The following is a 23526-nucleotide window of genomic DNA, read 5'->3' on the forward strand; positions in this document are numbered from 1 at the left end:
AGGACACCCCCTCAGTACACCCCTCAGGACACCCCCTCAGTACACCCCTCAGGACACCCCCTCAGGACACCCCCTCAGTATACCCCTCAGGACCCACCCTCAGGACTCCCCTCAGGACACCCCCTCAAAACACCCCCTCAGGAAAACCTGCCCTCGCAGCTACACACTCCTGCTGAGGGCCAGTCTTAAATCTGGCCCTTTTGTTAGAGAGACTTCTGGAAAAGTAGGCAAAGTACAACAGGGTCCCAGGGAGCTGGGGGAAGATTCTGAATTCCTGTGAGTAGAGTGCCCAGCCACACAGCCAGCACTTATCCACCTCACTGATGGCTTGGCTGCTGTCACAGGCTTCTAAACTCCCCATAGGGTGTGGAGGGCTGAGTCTGTAGAAGTGAATTTCCTGATCAGCATCCTTTTTTTGTCAGTCTATGGAACTTCCACATCTATTTTCATCCTGCTCCGGACAAGGAAGGGATCCCATATCCACCAGGTTATTTTTTTTTTTTTTTTTTGATGCAAGAGACAGAAAGTCCACATAAACTAATGATGACATGGGCCTTTGATTGTTGACACGTATAAAGGGAATGGGGTAGTTCGATCCAGGATCAGGGTCAATGACATTTGAGCAGGTTTCTCTCTCACAAGCCTCCCACCCCCACCTAAGCTCATTTAGAGCGAACCCCCTGATCTTGTCCAAGCCTCCTTGCAAACTGTGCATCACATCACACTCGGGTGTGCTGTGTCCTGGGAAATGCACAGAAGAGTAGCAGGACCACTGACTCCAAACACCTGTGCAATGGGCTGCCTGTTAGTATTCAGGCACACCTTGGCACAACGCATCACACCCTGCACCCTGTGTCATGCCTGCCTGCATAGCAGACAGTACCTGTCCCTTTAAGAGACAAGTACCGCCCACTCTCTTCTCTCCTTCCTCTCTGACACTTTCTCTCTGTGTGTCTGTCTGTCTGTTTTTCTCTCTCTTTCTCTCTCTCTCTCTCTTTCTCTCCCCTGCCTCTCTCTGTATCTCTCCTTTCCCTTCCTCCTTCATACCCTCCCAAAACTCTCTTCTCAAATAAACTCCACACTCAAGTTCTCTCTGCATGGCATATTCTGTCACCTGAAGCTGTCCTTTCTTGTACCATTATACAATACTTGGTGCCGTGAAAAACTCAGCAGGCTCTCCCTTGCAGCTGAGGAGAACTGGGGATCCTGGAACCCTTCTATCTGTTTGCTTTTGCAACTCAAAAATGCTAGAATTCTATACCCAACATCAGTAATGGCAGGCCCCTCCCCCACCTCTGGCCATTATTCTATGAGTGTGAATTCATCTCAGCTGCAGTTTTCTCCAGCACCAAAAGTCCCAGTACTGGGAAACCTGTGGAAGTCCAAAAATATGAGCCTATTTTCACCTTACCAGAGAGTTTGGAGGTTGTTCAAAATTTTTGACAAGAGGAGTAGCTACATATTCTGAATCAAGATGGTTACTTGGTTCTTTCAAAAATTAAGATTGCTCATACAAGTAGATCCATTCCATCCATCAGGATATTCAGCCATACTTCTGTTCCTTTTGTAATATGAGGTTATCAGGGGAGTGATTGCCTTCAGGACACATGGTCTAGAGTGGCTTCACTTCCTAAACAACAGAATGCTAATGACTTGATGTCTCAAAGTAGTGAAGCAAATAACTGAGTTGTCCTTTGTATCATGTTAAAGATGTCTTTCTCTGCCTTCTTCCCCCTTTTGTATTGGTGTATAAAAGTGTATGGAAAATTTCATGGATGATTTCAGTATTCACTGTAATGCCCTCCCAGTACTATTCTATGGTTTTTGTTTTATTCTTTTTAATGCACCTTTATATTCTTTACTTATATTTCTGATCCCCATGCCCCAACCCAGGCATGTGGTATTTTTTCAAGGCTGGTCACTAATATATGGCACCCAATATGGGGCAACAGTGAACACTAAAATGCACAGAAGTGTGGCCAGGCATACAAGAGAGTACATGAGGGACCCCACAAGAAAATTGCACCACAGGTGGAGAGGGGAGTAATGAGCACTAAGAAATAAATAGTAAATAATTAAAAAATCGAAAGAGAAAGGGGGGAAATCAGGAGTAAAAGTGTAAATAGTTGTAGATGGGTCATGGAAATAGTATTTGACTATTTGTACAGTTGCTTGGATGTATTTCAATAGCTAGAGGAGCTGAGGGGAAGCAAAAACAAAGGCAGAGATATATTTAGAGTTTGTAAATATTATATTCCCGCCCGCATGCTGGCAGCACAACAGCAACCATGTTTCTTGGCCCCCAACTGCACCTTACGACATACGGGTACAGCTTGTGCCCACCTATTCCTCTCAGACCCTGGACCTTTTAGGTAACTACCTAAAGCCAGTCTGAGGTCCATGCTGAACCTCTGGAATGCTGGAGTTCAGTTTCTTGGACTTTCTCTTTTTTGTCTCACTCATGGAAACTGTGCCAAGCCCCTCAGATATCAAACCACTTAGCTGCTTATCAAAACCTCACATCACACCAGTGGTCAGCTGTTGAAAGAGCAGCCTCTGCTCTTTGTCTCTTCTCTCTTTGCTCCTCTGTCTGCCTTTTCTTCCCAGCATGTAATCCAGCCATACTAAACTCTGTCCCACCCATGGGCTCCCACTGCCTTCCACCATGGCAAAACCTGTCTGAAGTGGGATCCTCCCTCACCTGGAAACATTGTTTCCCTCTCCTGTTCAAAATGTCTCTCTTCTACCTGTCCTATACCTACCACTGCTGCCACTAAGGGTCCTTCTTCCCTGCCTGACTGCAGGCAGGCAGTGTATGCTGGGGAATTTTCCTGTCTACTTCATATATTAAATAATGTGTGAATTATATGGCCATATAGATGTGATTCTGTTTTAAATGTATGGTTTACACATCCTTTATGTCTGTTGCACAAATGCTCTAAGAAACATGTTGCTTCTCAGAGTCTTGCAAGAGGTGGACAGGCACCATCTTGGCTAAGGGCAGGTCAGAAGACTGCACTGCCATCTTTGCTATGGGTGACCATGTGATCAGCTGCCCCTGTGCCATTCAGCCCCAGGTAATAACTGGGAGGGAGACAAGTAGGAACCACAGACTCGTGAGGTTCCACCCTTAACAAAATGCCACCGGCAGCAGACTCCCCCCACAGCCAGAGCAGTTACGTGACCTGTCACCAGCTTGCTCTATGCCATTAGCTATGCTTTTAAAAACTTCCTCCTACACTGACTATGTCTCATGTGGCATGGCTGAGGTGTTGTTGGTTTTACTCAAGGACCCTACCCACCCTCCTGCTGCCTCTTAGCTCTCTCACGCAACACACACAGGTTTTCCCTTTCTTCTCATTTTAGCCAACTCCTGTTTAATATGTGTGTGTGCATGCATGTGACTTTTGATTTAACTTTATGTGTGAATATGAGCTAGCTCTAACTCTCTCTCTCTCTCTGTGTGTGTGTGTGTGTGTGTGTGTGTGTGTATGCAACTTAAATTCAACTGTGAGTATTTGTAGATGTACTTACTATTAAAAGGATGCTTTAAACAGTCCTAATGAGCTCTGTTCGTTGGATCTACTTCTAGACTTAAGGAAGTAATAAGTCTCAAATATTTTAAATTGGTATGTACTTTTAAATAAGAGTTATAAAGATCTACTTCAGATTAACAAAAGCTAACCTGGAGATTTCCTGTAGGTTCTTTTTCACTATTGTCAGTTTTTACTGTGATGAATCTCACCTGTTAAGTTAAAACTAGCTACAGTCAAGCTGGAGGACTCTGGGTAAAACATTCCTCCACAACCTGGCTTTACTTTTCTACTGTTACCAGACTCAAAAAAAAGAGATAAACTTACCAAACAGATTTCTCCTGTGTGTTAAGGTAATGCCATATGATAAAAAAGGACATGTGCTTTACAGTTTAATTACGTAAAGACAGGAGACCTTAAGCTGTGAGGATCTAAGCATGCTTTAGGGTCTAAGAAGGCATTTCAAGATGTGCAAATGCAAGTTATAAAGGTCTGAAGATAAAAAGCTTCAGTGATGTCATTATGCTACTATTACATTAGGACCCCAAGGGCCCATAGTCTTAACATTAATCAATAAAATCCTGGTAAGTCATTAATCTAGCTCTGGCAGAGTACTATCACAACCATAACTGCAAGACCAAGATTTTAAATTCTCTTTGATCATTTTCTAACTATAGACCTAAAAGATACTTTTCATTGTGCAAAAAACATTCATCACCGTGATTTCTGACATGAGTATACTGCCATTTCTACAAAAAAAAAAAAATCCAGTACAGATTATAATGAGCAAAAATGCTAATATGTCTAAAACTTACATTTTCACAAACTCAAAGAATTCTTGTAAGTTCCAGGGAGCCAGCTTGGAGAATTCACCTCAAACCCGCCAGATGCATTCCTTTCTCAACTACAAGGCCCTCAGAGCCTAAGCCTCTCCACCTCCCCCTGGTCCCAACACCATTCTTCTCAATCACCAGGACCTAGAGAAAAAAAAAATGTTTTCCTAAACCTAACCTTGTCCTCTGCTCTGCCAGCACTTGCCAAATCCAGGAGACACAGGACAGTTCCACAGAGCCAGGATAGCAGTGAAGCAACCAGCTACCCCAGGACATGACAGCACCCCACCTGTCTCAAGTCCCCTCCATGCTCCAAATCAGCAAGAAGCTGCTGTGGGACAATGGCTTTACCCTGTAAAGATTTGTTTCTTGAACTTGTTTAATAAAATTCTGATTGGCCAGCAGCCATTCAGGAAGTAGAGGCAGGGCCACTAGGCTGGAACTAGAGGCAGGGCAATGAGAACAGGAGAATTCTGGGAAGAGGAAAGGTCAGCCTGCAATCCTCTTCCAGATGCAGAGGAAGCAAGAGGAGAATGCCTTGCTGAAAAAGGTACCAAGCCACATGGCTAACACAGACAAGAATTATGTGCTAGTATAAGTTATAAGAGTTAATAGGAAGCCTGAGCTACTAGGCCAACCAGTTTATGATTAATATAGACCTCTTTGTATTTCTTTGGTGCTGAATGGCTGTAAGATGGGGCAGGACAGAAACCTTGGTCAGCAAAAAGCAGTCTTGAGAACTCGTCACCCTCATTTCCTCAACCTACCACACCCAACTCCTATCCTTTTTAATAAAAAAAAAAAGGGAGGAATGTTAGTATTTAGGCACACCCTGGCAGAGTACGTCACTCCCTGTGCCCTGCATTGTGCCTTGCCCCCTGCATGGTGTCTGCCTGCATAGCAGAGAGTACACTGTCCCTTTAAGAGACAAGCTCCACCCACCTTCTTCTCTCCTTCCTCTCTGCCACTGTCTGTCACCCTCTCCTGTCCTCACTCTTTCTTCTCACCCTCCTTCCACCTCCACCCCTGCCCCTGTATCCCTTTCTCTCTGGGTATCTCTCCCTTCCCTTCATCCCTGCTACCCTTCCAATACCCTCTACTCAATAAACTCAAGCTCTCTCCGCATGGCGTATTCTGTCACCTGCTGCATCCTCATTTGTGCCATTTTGCAACACTAGCTGGAAGGAGGAAGAGGTGGGAAGGTAGCATTCTTTTTTCAATTAATTTTTGTGTTTTGAATTTTTATTGGAATTAGATTTCCTCTCATACAAGACATCCCAAGCACACTTTTTCCTCCCTCCAAACCTTCCAGGTCAGGTCCTCCTCACTTCCTCTCTGCCCCAGATCCAGTCCCCCTCAGTTTCCTCTTCAGAAAAGAGCAGGCCTCCAAGACATAACAGCTAAACAGGACAAAATAAGATACAATAAGACACAGCAAAAGCCCTCATATCAGGCTGGACAAGGCAACCCAGTAGTAGGGAAAGATTTCCAAGAGCAAGGTCACACAATGGATGGCGGCCGTGGCGCCCAAACCAGCTCTCGCTGTGGAAAGTGTCTGAATTTGATAATAATTACCAGACGAAGACGGTCAGCTTCTAGGCATCATTAAGAAAATCAGCTTTGTTCTCTCACGCATTAAGGATGCCGGGCCATTGTTCGTTGTTAACAGGGACTCCTCAATTTAAAGTGCCAGGCCCACAGTTAACTCCTCTTGGCTGGCACCAAGAAGGGTGCTTCCTACATCTTTAATGAGGCTGGTAGGAGACCCAAAGGTAACTGTCGGCGGCCACTTTCCAACAAAGGCATCTGCAACAAAACCCAACTGAATGTCCCATGTCAGGAAGGTGTTCTGTCTCAGGCTATGCCTGAGCCTAAATCCAAGATGTTCTGAGGCAGGGACCTGGGAATCCAAGGGCTGTGTAGTAGAAGATCTCCCCAGTTCCCTGCCCAGACGAGTGCCGTGCACCTGGGCATCAGGACACATTTCGGTCCAATTCTGTTCTGTCTCCACTGTCTCCACCCTGCAGTCTCCCATCTCCCACCACAAAGTTCTCAGGACGAGAAAAACTGTTCTGTAAGTGGAAGTGATATGGATGTCCCCGCAGAGCAGAGCAGTGGACGTTTTCAAACAGAATCCATTTCCCTGTTGTGGGACAGTCAGGGAACATGGAGACAGTACGGAGAGTTCCTCTTCCTTGCACTCTTAACTGCTCTGTCCTGCTGTCTTCGCTTGCTCTCATCTCGGACCTAGACCCCATCCATCCTTCTTTGTTGTGGTTTGTTTCAGAGCCAGGCTCTTTCCACATAGTCCAGGCTGCACCTGAATCCATGCTCCTGACTCAACTTCCTGAGGGCTAGGTTCGCAGTACGTGTCACCCACTGAGTGAGACTCCCATTCTTCTCCCCTGGACTGCATGTGGTTCCTGTCTCTGTACCGCGCTTCCGCCAGCCACTCTTGTCCTGCTGCCTGATGCCAATGGCTTCCTCATTAACAGGGGAAGTTTTCCAAAATTTGAGAGGCCTGAAAGGCATTTAGTAAGGTTTTATCTCTCCCTCAGTGAGATATTATCTCACCTACCCTCTTATCCAAGTTACCATTCATCCCCTCATATTGGGACAGGGATACCACACCCTCTCTAGCCTGAGAGGACAGAGCCTGCCACAGGGTTAGGAACCAATGGGTGGGTGAGAATGGAATTGGGGTACAGCACGGCAGAGGGAAGGGTGGTGGTTTTATTTTACAGTTTATTTAATTCACTCCTCCTGCCAGCGCTGGTTTAATTCATCAGCGCAGCAGAGGCGGAAGGATGGAATTGAAATATTAACCTCAGAGGCAGCGCTGGAGCAGATAGCGGAGTTCTGCCCGCGAGTGTGGGGCAGGAGATGAAAGGCAAGGAGGAGGCTTCCATGGGCGAATTAGAGAGCGGATGACAGAAGCCTTCCCTCTAATGGTTCATTTTCTTTCTCTTTAGTCCAGAGTGATAAAAGCAAATAAATTTGTGTTTAGAATCATAGACACAGTACAAGGCTGTTATATAATGATATTATCTTCCTGGCCAAACTTTGTTAGAAGTTTTCATGTCGAAAGCATGCAAAGTGGATTAAAATATCAGAGGAAGAGCAGTGGAGCCTGTCAGGATGACAGAATATTATTAAACCTGTGTATTTATCCCTTAATTTTCGTCTCCACACGAGATCCCAGCATGAAACTGTTCCCACGCAAAGCCATGGGCTGAGGATGGCCTCGTGTGGGAGGGAACCACTGGGCAGCACCAGGGAAGTGTGCTTACGGGCGAGCCTCGTGGTTGAGCAGAGTCTCACCTGAGCATTTAAATCAGCAGAGAGGTGGCCCACTGCCTGGGTGATATGTAGCTGGCACGTCCACCTGTCTCTGAGAAGCAACCACAGAGAGGACCCCGGAGAAAGAGGCCGGTGCAGGGCTGAGCTGAGACTGACACACAGTCCTGTCGTCAGAGTGAGTGGCTCTCTTGTCCCGTGTCCCCCATCTCGCTGGGCGGATAACGGTTGCCACCATGTGCTCTCTGTAACCTGGGGGCCAACGTGTCTTTACACACATGCTCTTTACTAATCACGTAGCTGTCTCTAGGAAGGAAATGATCACATGTGTAGCTGAGGAAAGTGAATCACTGAAACTACACAGCTTGTCTGAGTCCTGTGATGCACGCAAGGTCACCAAGTAGGGCAGGGCCACCCAGGCCTGTGGAGTCCTATAGGTGAGCAGAGTGAGCCACCATCAGGGTAAGAAGAGTCAAAAGCAAAGTGGAAAACCGATTCCGAGCAGCCTGAGGCTGAGTATTCAGAGCAGCAAGTTGGGGCAGAGCCCAGGTATGGAGAGAGCTCTAATGGGTGTGTACTTGTGCATAACATCTGCGGAAAACTGCATAGGTGTGTCGAGGTGTGTGCATATTCACATGTGTGCTCACATGCAGGGGAATCCACGCAAGGCAAGAGACCTAACTTGTGTGCTCTTTGAATTTATCATTCTATGCATGGACTTACAACAATGTGAAAACTGGCTTAGCTGGAAGGAGCAGGGAGCTCAGGACACACAGTTCTCCTATGTCACACTGCAGTCCCGGGGCCCTGCCTCTTTCCTGAGCAGGGATCTCCTTGGAGCTCTTCGCTGCCTGCATCTGTGCCTGCTCCTCTCTCTCCCGGTGTTGCCCTCCAGCCTAAACTCCAGCCCTTCCTCCACTAGACAGCCTTCCCTGACCACTTGAAGCTCTATCCTTGCTCTCCAGGTCTCCAGAAAAGGGGGGTTTTTACCGCCTCAGCTCAGGCCTGTCCCCTCACCATCATCAAGTCATCTCTTGGAGTGGGTCCCGCAACAAGGACAATCAGGGGGGAAAGTCTATTAAGGTTAAAGATACAGTTATACCGACGGAACCCAGGACTCTGACACCATGGGGGCCTGGGAGACAGACTGGGGGCTAGGGAGGTACTAGGGACATGGTGGGGGCTAGGAGTGGAAGTTGATAAAAAAAAAACATACTGAGAGGTAGAGGGTTTGGGAGAGAGCTTGGGGGTATGCCAAGGGCAGAGAGGCCTGGAAGTGAGGCCTGCTGAGAGATCATAGTGGGCCTAGGGGAGGAGGTGACCATATTGACTAGGGAAGTCATACTGAGGGAAAAGAGCCCAGGAGTATAACACTATATGCCTATAGTCTATACGCATACCCTAGGAACATCGGAGCTGGACAGCTACTGTGGACAAAGGTTAACTTTCAATATTGCTTCTATGTGACCCTCAATCCTACATTCCTTTCAGCTATGGGGGAAGGCAGCTGTGTCAAGACAGTCACAGGCTTTCACAAACATCTTGAACTAACACCTTATAATCCAAAATTGTAATCTTGGCATGTAGTATGGCTCAAGTCCTAAACTCAAGAGTGTGAAAATCCCTCCACCTCTCTTCAAGACCTAAACTCAAGATTGTAAAATTCCTTTGGCCCACCACCTGGAAGCTTGAAGCCTCTTCCCATTGTCACAGTGTCAGAAGCCAGAATTCTGGCTGTGGCCCCAGCTATCCAGAAGTTTTGCTGGTCCATGGTGTCTGAAATAAAGTTTGTGTCTGGTTAATAGGCTTCAGTGGCCTGTTCCCCATTATTTATGCATCAGGACCCAACAAGGGTTGAAAAGGGCATGCTAAGGGCTGGGGAGGGCCCAGTGAGGGCATGCTGAGGGCTGTGGAGGGCCCAGTAAGGGCATGCTGAGGGCTGGGGAGGGCCCAGTGAGGGCATGCTGAGGGCTGGGGAGGGCCCAGTGAGGGCATACTGAGGGCTGGGGAAGGTCTGGGGCATGTTGAGGGCTGGAGGGCCTAGTGGGGGTTTGCTGAGGTCTTGGATGGCTTTGGGGGTCATGTTAAAGTCTTGGGAGAGCTTGGAGGGTTGCTGAAGGCTGAGAGGGCCTGAGAGGCATGTTAGGACTGGGACGAACTTGTGGGGGGGCATACCAAAGGCGGTGAGGGTCTGAAGGTGGGGCACTTTGAGGTCTTATTGGGCCTACGGGAGGGGACCATGCTGCGGTTTTGGTGAGGCCCTGGGGAGGATGCTGAGGGCTGAGCTGCAGAGTCAGCTTGGGAAGACCCAGGGTCAGAGGCACTGTCTTTACACTCTGGAGATTCACTTGAGGAAGGAGGACTACAATTTTACACAAACAACATTTCTCATTAAAAATAGTAATTAGAACAAGAACATAAATCATAACAAATACCAGAGGCATCCAAATCTAGGTCCCTATTCAGATTTCTTTGGGCATGGTGCCAACACTGGTCACACAGACATCCTTTCTGTAGCACCCTGCCCCCTCCCTACCCAGAGCACTGTTAAAGCTCAGGGCCTGGAATCTATTTGCTTGGAAATCACTCATGCCTGTGGAGGAGACCTGCAATTCCCAGTGACCTCCATGAGGTAGAGAAACGGCGAATCAAGAGAAGCCACCCAGCTGTAAGTGCAGCTGCTGCCCGCAGCCCCATACCCTCTCACCCTGGGAAGTGCAGAACTGTTCAAGGCAAGCTGAGTTAGGAGTGGAGCAACAAGCCTGTCTATATGGAAGACCTGTCACCGTGACCCCAGGACTCAGGCGTGAAGGAGCTCCGAGGCAGAAGAATCCAAAGCTCCAGGCTAGCCCCGGTTCCAGGGGAAAACGCTGTATCAAAAGTCCAAGGGCTAAATGTGGGTATAACGTTCTGAAAAATGGCTCCTATATTCTAGGAGGTTAGAACTTTTGCTGGGCCTCACAGCCGAAGCTAGTAATACAGGACTACTGTCCTGTTGTGCCCGTTGCCTCTTTGTCTAGCCTGCGTTTAAGTGACAATGTACCAATCAACCTTACTTGCCTTGGATTTCCCATGTAATCAGTTTTTTACCAACTGTTATATGCTATTAGCTATATATATATTAGCTATATGCTAATGTATAGCTTGGATCTTAAGTTATCTACTCCCCCATGAGCCTGGACCCAGAATAATCCTTGTCTATCATTTGCTGAGAGCAGCCAATACAGAAGTTGAAAGCAACGTCCTAAAATCTGCCATACAGGCTGAAAGCATCCATTTTTGGTGCATGGTTGGTAAACAATGATGTCTGTTGTCTGAGTCAGTTGGAGTCAGTGACTTAATCCCTTGTAGACCTCTATTAAAGATTTCTGTAAACTATGATGTTCTTTCCCCATGTGATATATGTGCTGTTCAATAAATACAGAGTCAAATCCTTTGTTAGGGACAGACACACACAGAAAGACAGACATATACACATGCACACACACACACACACACACACACAGATTCACAAGAGCCTTCAAGCAAGCAATAGATTTATAATTATAAAACAGACAGACAGAAGACACTGAGAGCATGAAGCAGAAAATCCTAATCTGGACTTGTTCTTGGTTAAACGATTCCAAGGAAATATGTTTTTATTTCCTTCCTTAACGCAAAACCAATGCATTAAGGAATTAATCACTAATGTGTTATAATCCTCTTAACTAGGTGGAGCTTAGTGGTATAGTGTTTGCTTAATATTTACAATACTTTGGTTTTGAACCCCAGCACCACATAAAAGGGGGGATAGAGAGGAGGGCGGAATGGAGGAATGAAGGGATTGGCTTCTTGGTAAAGACGGAGTCAGACCCAGGTACCTTCCATGTGCACTGTCAAATATTTAAAGAAGAAAGGGTCACAGGACTGGAGAGCTGGCTCAGCTATTAAGAGCCCTTGCTCCTCTTGAAGAGGATCTGAGTTTGGTGAGTGGCTTACAACAGCCTGTAACTCCAGTTCCAAGGTGATATTCTGCCCTCTTCTGGCCACCGCAGTTACTGCATGAATGTGGTGCACATACTGACATAAACACACATATAAATAATTAAATAAATAAATAAAATTCTTTCTGAAGAAGAAGAACGGTCAACTATGCATTCCACACAAGAAATAAATGCATGCCAGTTCAGCCTTATGAAACCAGGAATATTTGATATCAAAGTCAGGCAAGATGTTTTGGGGGAAACGCCCATATCATTATGAAATAATTCCCCTACAGGTAGCAGAGTGGCTAAAAGCAATATACCAACCATTGTAGATCATATGCAGTCATTACAAAATCCTCATGAGTGTATAAACTGTCTAGTCACTGGAGAGAAACAGTTTTATAATTTCTCAAAATGTTGCCCATGCATGCACCTTGTAACTCTGACCTAATTGAATATGCAGGCAATAGCAACAAGAATGAATACAAATGTTTCTGTGTGGATGAGGCTGGGGAGATACATGTTGAAGTTTTAGAGGTGATGAAAATAAATTCTATTCCAGTCAGGGGGGACATCAGTTTGTCAACACTTGATAAAATGTATCAAAATTTAATTTTCAATTTGAAAAATATATAATAAATTAAACTGCTTATTTTGAGTCAAAATTTGATGTTGGGCCAAGGCCCAGTTTTAATACAGCATCCCAGGAGTTTCCAGAGTGAGCTCAAGCTTGGCAAAGGACTTAGCTTTTGGAAAAAGCTGCTCGGCTCCTGTCACTCCCCAGCTCACTCTGACCAGCATCTCTTCCCACTTCCCTGCTTGGGATGCTATCCCTGTCACTCCACAGGGCAGGATGACTGCTGACATTCAGCCCCTTCCTCAGCATAGCCCTCTCTGCCTGCTTCACCTGCAGCCATGCTCCACCCAGACCCTCTCCAACACCATGCTTCTCTGCTATTTAACACTGGTCACCCTGCAGAAGGATCCGGATTTTGCGTTATTCTCAGTCTCCTTTGCCATAGTTTACAGCATTCCAAAGTTGTTCACTATAGTCTACTGCCCAAATAGCAAAGACTAGAACTGATAGGATAGACTCTGTGTGTGTGTGTGTGTGTGTGTGTGTGTGTGTGTGTGTGTGTTAACTAAGAAGAATTTATTGGACTGACTTATAGGCTGTAATCCAAATATCCAAAGAGCTGCTATCTCCCAACAGAAAAGCCAAGAATCCAGTAGTTGTTCAGCCTACAGGAATGGGTGTCTCCATAGCCTCAAATCTGATACCAGACTCCTGGAAGATTCCTGGTCTATGTTGAAATCCCAAAGAAACAGGTTTTCACACCAATGAAGGAGCGCCTCAGCAACAAGAGACTTGGGGCAGGCAGACAAAAGCAAAAGCTTCCTTCTCCCATTTGGGCTCTGACCAGAAAGTATGGCCCAGTTGTAGGCTGGGTCCTCCTTCCAAAGAGTCAGACTAAGGGTAGTTCTTCCTACCTCAAATGATCAGGAAATCTCTCACAGCTCTGCCCAGCCAGCTTCTTGCAATTTAGTTGATTCCAGATGTAATCAGGTTGACAATAAAGATCAAGATGAGCCATCACAGGTGCCTAGGATGTAGTAAGTGCTCAAAAAGTACGCCTGAATAAATAACCTTACACAGGGCCATCAAGGTGGTTCAGTGGGCAAAGGCACTCGCTGGCAAGCCTGAGTTCCGTCCCCAAGACACATGATGAAAGGAGAGAATCAACTCCCTGCCCCCCCCCCACGTGCATGCATATAAATAAATAGATTGATAAATGCCTAAATAAATAAATAAGAATAACCTGATAGAGTAGCAGGCATGCACGCACATGCACACACACATACGCACACACAACAACAACAAATTAAGCTAACGCTTTTACAGAGGCACAACAAGGAAATGGAAGCAAAAGATTCACTACCAACCCACAGAAGAAACACTTCAGAAAATGTTGGATAAAATCTAAAATGGCACAGCAGGCAAAGGTGAGAACCCAGGGCTTCATTTCGCTCAGTTCACCCCCAGATTTTTCTTTCCAAAGGGAAACACTGCCATTCACTCATGTGAGGGTACCTGTTCAGCCAATGAGCTGCCATCTTGTTTCTCAAGGACTCACGGGGCAAATGTTCATTCCACTCAGCCCTTCTGTACCTCTGACTGTTTTCTCTGACACTGGACACTTCCTTGACCAATTGGGGGAAGCTAGCTAACTCCCTCTAGTGGAAGGAGCAGGGACTGACAGGAATAACTTTGCCTAGAGGGAGGCTAGAACAGAAGCTGACATGAGAGCTAGACTCCAAGACACTCCATGGCAGAGCTTTCTAGGCTCCAGCACATGCTCACCCTGGAATTCCCTTTCATGGGAGCCATCTTCTCCATTCTCCTTAGTGTTGTTTGTTTTGGTTTTTGCTTGGGCTCACAAGCATTTCCATTATTTGCAGTAAGAATTGTGACCAACCAAGCCTGTGCTGATATGATAATGAGAGAACTACTTAAATAATTTGGACACAGCACTGTAAATATGTGTGTTTATACACAAGTGATGTTTAAAAAGAGGTCCTCGTGGCGCAGATGTGGTGGATGCGGCGCAGACGCGAGTTTATGTTTTTTGATGGTCCAAGATTGAAACAGTGAAGCCCTCACTGAGAGCTGATCGTCCCACTACAACTTAATCAAGTAGGTTTTTTGGTGGCCGGCCTGCAGAGTGGTAGGCCTTTTGTTGGCGAGGTCCCTGGTGAATGGGGAGCCTGGTCCTGTCCCTGAAGACCTTCCTGAGTGGTGAGAGTGTTCTTGGCCCATGGCGGGGCAGAAGAAACAGATCGGGGGCATTCCCCGACCCCCTTGATTCCCTGGTCAGTCTGCAGAGGCTGCTCCCCTCTGCTGGGGCTGCTCCTCCTCTGCTGTGACCTCTCTCTCCCTGGCCCATCCCAGCTTGCACTCAGGGGTTTCCTTCCTTCTCCCTCCCTTCTACAGGGCCACAGGATTACCCAGTTCAGCCTGTTTGGGCACTGGGTCGGGTGTTCAGGTCAGAGGGCAGCTGGAGTATCTTTCTTTTGGTGGCTGGCCTGCAGAGTGGTAGGCCTTTTGTTGGCGAGGTCCCTGGTGAACGGGGAGCCTGGTGCTGTCCCTGAAGACCCTTCTGAGTGGTGAGAGGGATCTTGGCCTGCGGCAGGAGCCAGGAAACGGAGCGGGGGCATTTTGTAAGCAGGGCCGCTGGCCAGCAGGGAAATCTGATCCTGTTTAGAAGACCCATTAGATAGCATCGGTAGGAGGAGATAGGCAGGCGCCAAGGCAAGAATTTACCCAACTATCTGAAAAACAACATGAAAACACCAGAAACCAATGATCTTACAACAGAAGATCACCCTAGCACAGAAGAAGTGGAAAAAAATGACTTTATGAAAGCAATAGAGACCCTTAAACGACATGTAAAAAATGCCCTTATACAAATGGATTAGAAGTATAACAAAAAGTTTGAAGAAATGAGTAAATACATAAATGATGCCCTGGGAAACCAAGAAAAAATGATCAAACAGGTAATGGAAACAGTTCAAGAATTGAAAACTGAAATGGAAGCAAGGAAGAAAACACAAACTGAGGACCAGCTGGATATGGAAAATCTAGGTCAATGAGCAGAGACTACAGAAACAAGCATAATCAATAGAATACAAGAGATAGAAGAAAGAATCTCAGATTCGGAGGACACCATAGAGAAAAGAAATGCACTGGTCAAAGAAAACAGCAAAGCCAACAAATTCTCATCACAAAACATTCAGGAAATATGGGACACAATAAAAAGACCAAACCTAAGAATAATAGGGATAGAAGAAGGAGAAGAGTCACGATTCAAAGGCCCAGAAAATATTTTTAACAAAATTATGGAAGAAAACTTTCCCAACATAAAGAAAGATATTCCTTTGAATATTCAAGAAGCATACAGAACACCAAACAGACTGGACCAAAAAAAAAAAATCCCCTCGCCATATAATAATCAAAACACAAAATATACAGGTTAAAGAAAGAATATTAAGAGCTGCAAAGGAAAAAGGGCAAGTAACTTATAAAGGTAAACCAATCAGACTTACACCTGACTTCTCTATGGAAACGATGAAAGCCAGAAGGTCCTGGATAAAGGTACTTCAGGAACTAAGAGACCATGGCTGCAAGCCCAAACTACTATACCCAGCCAAGCTATCATTCACTAGCAATGGAGAAAACAAAACATTCCAGGATAAGAACAAATTCAAACAATATGTAGCCACAAATCCAGCCTTACTGAAAGTAACAGAAGGAAAATCACAACACAAGAAATCCAACATTGCCAACACTGCCTACAATAACTCAGGCATCTAGGGACCCTTCACCAGCACAACTCAAAGAAGGAAGACAAACAAACTCTACTACCAAAAACAATAAGAATAACTGGAGTAAACAACCACTGGTCATTAATATCACTTAATATTAATGGACTCAATTCACCTATGAAAAGGCACAGGCTAAGAGACTGGATACGAAAACAGGATCCAACATTCTGCTGTTTACAAGAAACATATCTCAACCACAAAGACAGGCATCTACTCAGAGTAAAGGGTTGGGAAAAGGTTTTTTAAGCAAATAGTCCTAAGAAACAAGCAGGCGTGGCCATACGAATTTCTAACAAAACTGACTTCAAACTAAAATCAATCAGAAGAGATTGAGAGAGACATTTTATACTCATAACAGGATCAATTCATCAGGATGAAGTCTCAATCCTGAATATCTATGCCCCTAATATAAAAGCACCCACTTATGTAAAAGAAATATTACTAGAACTCAAGGCAGACATCAAACCACACACACTAGTAGTGGGAGACTTCAACACACCTCTCTCACCAAAGGACAGGTCAATCAGATAGAAACCTAATAAAGAATTAAGAGAATTATTGGAGGTAATGAAGCAAATGGACTTAACAGACATCTATAGAACACAACACCCAAATAGGAAAGAATATACCATCTTCTCTGTAGCTCAAGGAACCTTCTTGAAAATTGACCACATACTCGGTAACAAAGGAAACCTCCACAGATACAAAAAAATATCAGTGTCCACCTGTGTCTTATCAGATCACCACGGATTAAAGTTAGAAGGCAATAACAATGCTACCCCCAAAAAGGCGACAGACTCATGGAAACTGAACAGTCAACTACTGAACCACATGGGTCAAGGAAGAAATTAAGAAAGAAATTAAAGTCTTCCTTGAAATTAATGAAAATAAAGAGACAACATACTCAAACCTATGGGACACGTTGAAAGCAGGGCCAAGAGGAAAGTTCATAGCACTAAGTGCCCATTTAAAGAAAACGGAGAAAGCATACATTGGAGACTTAAAAGCACACCTAAAAGCGCTAGAAGAAAAAAAAAGAAGCAGACATGCCCAGGAGGAGTAGAAGACTGGAAATAGTCAAACTGAGGGCAGAAATCAACAAAATAGAAACACACAAAACAGTCCAAAGAATCAATGAAACAAAAAGTTGGTTCTTGGAGAAAATCAACAAGATCGACAAACCCCTATCCAAACAAATTAAATGACAGAGGGAGAACACGCAAATAAATAAGATCAGAAATGAAAAGGGGGGGCATAACCACAGACACAGAGGAAATTCAGAGAATCATTAGATTTTACTACAAAAGCCTGTATGTCACAAAACTGGAAAATGAAAAAGAAATGGACATTTTTTTAGATAAGTACCATATACCAAAGCTAAACCAAAACCAGGTGAATGATCTAAATAGACCTGTTAGTCGTAAAGAATTAGAAACTGTTATCAAAAATCTCCCTTCCAAAAAAAGCCCAGGACCAGATGGTTTCAATGCAGAATTCTACCAGAACTTCCAAGAAGATCTAATACCTATACTCCTTAATGTATTTCACAATATAGAAACAGAAGAGTCTTTGCCAAATTTCATTTATGAAGCTACAGTTACCTGATACCAAAACCACACAAAGACCCAACCAAGAAAGAGAATTACAGGCCTATCTCACTCATGAACATCGACACAAAAATTCTCAATAAAATACTGACAAACCGAATCCAAGAACACATTAGAAAAATTGTCCATTATGATCAAGTAGGCTTCATCCCAGAGATGCAGGGCTGGTTCAACATATGAAAATCTATCAATGTAATCCATCACATAAATAAACTGAAAGAAAAAAACAATATGATCATTTCATTAGATGCTGAAAAAGCATTCGACAAAATTCACCACCCCTTTATGATAAAGGTCTTGGAGAGATTAGGGATACAAGGGTCATACCTAAATATAATAAAAGCTATTTACGGCAAGCTGACAACTAACATTAAATTAAACGGAGAAAAACTCAAAGCCATCCCACTAATATCAGGAACACAACAAGGATGTCCACTCTCTCCATACCTCTTCAATATAGTGCTTGAAGTTCTAGCAATAGCAATAAGACAACATAAGGGGATCAAGGGGATTCGTATTGGAAAGGAAGAAGTTAAACTTTCGTTATTTACAGATGCTATGATAGTATACATAAGTGACCCCAAAAACTCTACCAAAGAACTCCTTCAGCTAATAAACACCTTTAGTAAGGTGGCAGGATACAAGATCAATTCCAAAAAATCAGTTGCCTTCCTATACACTAAGGATAAGGAAGCAGAGAGGGAAATCAGAGAAGCATCACCTTTCACGATAGCCACAAATAGCATAAAATATCTTGGGGTAACTCTGACCAAGGAAGTCAAAGATCTATTCGACAAGAACTATAAGTCTTTGAAGAAAGAAATTGAAGAGGACTCCAGAAAATGGAAGGACCTCCCTTGCTCTTGGATTGGGAGGATCAACATAGTAAAAATGGCAATTCTACCAAAAGCAATCTATAGATTCAATGCAATCCCCATCAAAATCCCATCAAAATTCTTCACAGACCTTGAGAAGACAATAATCAACTTTATATGGAAAAACAAAAAAACCAGGATAGCCAAAACAATCTTATACAATAAAGGATTGTCTGGAGGCATTACCATCCTGACTTCAAACTCTATTACTGCTTGGTATTGGCATAAAAACAGAGAAGTCGACCAATTGAATCGAAAGAAGATCCTGACTTTAACCCACGAACCTATGAACACCTCATTTTCGATAAAGGAGCTAAAAGTATACAATGGAAAAAAGAGAGTATCTTCAACAAATTGTGCTGGCATAACTGGATGTCAATCTGTAGAAGAATGAAAATAGATCCATATCTATCACCCTGCACAAAACTCAAGTCCAAATGGATTAAAGACCTCAATATCAGTCTAAACACACTGAACCTGATAGAAGAGAAAGTGGGAAGTCCTCTACAACACATGGGCACAGGAGACCACTTCCTATGTATAACCCCAGCAGCACAGACATTAAGGGCAACATTGAATAAATGGACCTCCTGAGACTGAGAAGCTTCTGTAAAGCAAAGGACACTGTCACTAAGACAAAAAGGCAACCCACTGGCTAGGAGAAGATCTTCACCAACCCTGCAACTGACAAAGGTCTGATCTCCAAAATATATAGAGAACTCAAGAAACTAGACTTTAAAAGGCTAATCAACCCAATTATAAAATGGGGCACTGAGCTGAACAGAGAATTCTCAACAGAAGAAGTTCAAATGGCCAAAAGACATTTAAGGTCATACTCAACTTCCTTAGCGATCAGGGAAATGCAAATCAAGACAACTTTAAGATACCATCTTACACCTGTCAGAATGGCTAAAATCAAAAACACCAATGATAGCCTTTGCTGGAGAGGTTGTGGAGTAAGGGGTACACTCATCCATTGCTGGTGGGAATGCAAACTTGTGCAACCACTTTGGAAAGCAGTGTGGCTGTTTCTCTGGGAATTCAGGATCAACCTAGAGAATCTAAATAAGAAGGTGAACCCAAAGAAAAAAATATAGTTATCCTCCTGGATATTAACCTTCATCAGGCAATGAAAAAAGACAGAGACAGGGTCCCACATTGGAGCACTGGACTGAAATCCCAAGGTCCAAATCAGGAGCAGAAGGAGAGAGAGCACGAACAAGGAACTCAGGACAGCGAGGGGTGTACCCACACACTGAGACAATGGAGATGTTCTATCGGGAACTCACCAAGGCCAGCTGGCCTGGGTCTGAAAAGTCATGGGACAAAACCGGACTAGCTGAACATAGCGGACAATGAGGACTACTGAGAAGTCAAGAACAATCGCACTGGGTTTTGATCCTATTGCACGTACTGGCTTTTTGGAGCCTAGGCTGTTTGGATGCTCACCTTACTAGACCTGGATGGAGGTGGATGGTCCTTGGACTTCCCACAGGGCAGGGAACCCTGACTGCTCTTCGGGCTGATGAGGGAGGGGGAGTTGACTGGGGGAGGGGGAGGGAAATGGGAGGCGGTGGCAGGGAGGAGGCAGAAATCTTTAATAAATAAATACATTAATTAATTAAAAATAAAAAAAATAAAAATAAATAAAAAGAGGTCCTCTTGTATTTTTCCCCAAATTAGAACTTTTTCTTTATGTTACTAAAATTCTGGATTTTGTATGGATTCCTGGGCTGGTGGTTGGCATCTCTCAGCTCATTTGACCTTAGCACCTGTCTTACCCCCAGAGGCTTTTCCACAATCACCATCTCTTTCATAGAGCTTTGATAGCTTCCTTGGGCCACACTTGGGTTCCTGTGGAAGTTTTACTGGACTGCTGAGTCTCTGCACTATTAGTTTCAGTATAGTCTCGAATAACTGATGTCTCTGCTGCGGGAAAACACTCTTGTACACTATAAAGATTTGTTACTCATACTAGTTTAATAAAATGCTGATTGGCCAGTATTCAGACAGGAAGTATAGGTGGGGCAACCAGATTAAGAAAATTCTGAGAAGAGGAAAGACAGAGATGCAGTCCCAAACCAGACACAGAGGAAGCAAGATAAGAGTGTCTTTTTGAGAAAAGGTACCAAACCATGTGGCTAAACATAGAAAAGAATTATTGTTTAAGGTGTAAGACCTAGTTAATAATAAGCCTGAGAAAGAGGCCAAACCATTTATAATTAAAATAACCCTCTGTGTGTTACTTTGGGACTGAACAGCTATGGGACCAGGAGGGACAGAAGCTTCCATCTATACTTCTCTTTCTAAAACTTTGGTCTACAAATCCTGTGTCTTATCTTTCCTTATCTTCCAGCTTTTATAGACATGTCACTGAACTTAGGAGGGCACCTAGATCTGATAATGGCAAATTTTAGTAAAACCATCATGGAATAGGAAGCTACTATTTATGGAAACACATGAGCTTCTGCTGTGGTCAGCAGCTATTGACCACAGATCATGTCTTACACATGACAGATCCATTCAATCAAGGGCAGATAGTTTTGCCCTGAATGTCCTTAAGAATCATCTTGAAGCGTCTATATATTCATTTTTATGTGTATGTGCACCATGTGGTTGCAGGAACCCACAGAGACCTGAAGAAGAGGGTGTCTGGTCCACTGGAACTGGAGTTACAGCTTGTGACCTGATATGGGTGCTAGGGATACCACTCAGGCCCTCTGCAAGAACAGCAAGTGCTTGCTCGCTCACTGGCTCTCTAAACTGCTGTGTCATCTCCCTAGCCCTATCATGAATTTTCTAAAGGAGTCTCACTGCCAATCAGCAAGACTCACTTCAAAAATATGAGCCTTGAAGTCATGGGCTGCAAGTCAGTTTCTGTGTAGTCCTTGTGCAGTATTTTCCCAGGATTTCTCATTTGGAGCTCAGTGGTGCTCCTCTCCTCTCATCCTCTCTGATCCTCCACTTCCTTCTTGGTTGCCTTTTGGACACTTCTCATAAGGTGTTTGCTCTTTTTCATCCTCTGTGATGTTGCTGAGTCCAAGACTAGACATGAAATTCTCGCAAGAACCTCTGCATGCTGGGTAGGCTGTGCTGACCTCTCTTCCTGGCAGATTCTATCCGGCCACTCTGGACTGCTGCTTTGTCTCTGTTACTCCCTTCCCATCACACCCTGCCCACCCCTCTACCACCCCTTTTCCAAATGTCCTTTCAGGAGGCCTTGGAGAGTTTAGAATTTATAACTGAAGCCAAAGTTGTCTGCAGGGCTGCTGATCGAAGTGTGGGTGACTGTGTCCTGGGTCACCTTAGCTATGCATCAGAGCAGTAGGCCCTGAAGACTCCAGTGCCCCATGCCTGCTCAGCACTAATTTGAGCTGTGACACCATTTTCAAAGCTGTCACCACCTCGGGCCACAGTAGAACCTCCCTTGGAAGAACAGAACAGTTGCCTTGCAATTTCCCTCCTCCACTTCTCAAGAGCTGAGTTCCTAAGTTCAAAGGCATCTATCATGGTGAGTGATGGATTGTATTTCAAAGCAGGTTGGCAGCAGGCGGGAATTGGATTCAGAAACAACCATCTGGCTCTTGCAACCGAGTGCTCTTTGCCCTGCTCAGCATCATGCTGGCTGTCACACAGCCCTAGTGGCCAAAGGAGCAGAACTGACTTTAGGGATAGGCCTCCTCCAGCTGGAGAAGCAGTAGGTACGCAATGCTCATGGAGAAAGTCGGGTTGAGCAGAGACTTTCTTGATAATCTAATGCCTGCGAGGTGGCCTAGGTGTTGGAAAGATGGAGTGATGTGGATAAAAACGTCCATGCCCAACAACGCTCTCCACTCGCCCCTTTGGAACCTCCTGAGGTTTTTGGTGCTTATTTAGTTGAGCCATGGCAGCCTGGTTCTTGGGGTAAAATGAGCAGCTCTGCATCCCTAAAACCAGTGTCAGGGGTCAGATCTCACCTGTACTGTCACCAGTAATCACCCCTAGCTGTTTTGTGTTGACAAGTCTTAGAGATTTGAGCTTCTGTCTGAGGATCTGCTTCTTCACCCACAGACCGGGTATAAGAATATTCACACTTGGGGCTGGAGAGATGGCTCAGAGGTTAAGAGCATTGACTACTCTACCAAAGGTCCTGAGTTCAATTCCCAGCAACCACATGGTGGCTCAAAACCATCTGTAATGAGATCTGGTGCCCTCTTCTGGCATGTGGACATACATGGAGGCAGAATGTTGTATACATAATAAACAAATAAATCTTAAAAAAAAGAATATTCACACTTAAACTGATCACAGGTGTAACATTCGTAACACATTCTCTTCAGCAGCCATGATTTTAATGCAATAGTTTACACTAACAAGAACCACTCTTTTTCTCTATCCATCCATTCACCCATTTTTCTCTTTACTTTTAATTAATTTACTTAGCCAAAAACAATCTTTTCTCATTTTACATACTAATCCCAGTTCCCATTCCCTCCCTTCCTCCTCCTTCCACCTTCCCTCCCTACCCACCCCCAATTCACTTGTCAGAAAGGGTAAGGCTTTCCATGGGGAGTTAACAAAGTCTAGCAAATGGCCTTGAGGCAGGACCAAGGCCCTCCACACTATATCTAGGCTGAGCAAGGTATTCCTCCAAAGAGAATGGGCTCCAAAAATCCAGTTCAAGAATTAGGAATAAATACTGGTCCCACTGCCAGTGGCCCCACAGTCTACCCCAGTCATACAGCTGATCCCCACATTCAAAGGGCCTAGTTTGGTCCTATGCTGGTTTCTTCCCTGTCTGGCCAGAGCTGGTGAGCTCCCATTAGCTCAGGTAAGCTGTTTCAGTGGGTATCCCCACCATGGTCTTGACTCCTTTGCTCATATTATCATTCCTTCATCTCTTTAACTGGACTTTGGGAGCTCAGTCCAGTGATTAGTTGTGGATCTCTGCATCTGCTTCCATCAGTTGCTAGACGAAGATTCCATGATGACAATTATGGTAGTCATCAATCTGACGACAGGGCAAGGCCAGTTCAAGCTATTTGCTATTGTTT

This window comes from Microtus oregoni, unplaced genomic scaffold (genome assembly GCF_018167655.1).
Source record: "Microtus oregoni isolate MIOR12 unplaced genomic scaffold, Mior012 000038F_ref0000394, whole genome shotgun sequence".
Taxonomy (NCBI): domain Eukaryota; kingdom Metazoa; phylum Chordata; class Mammalia; order Rodentia; family Cricetidae; genus Microtus; species Microtus oregoni.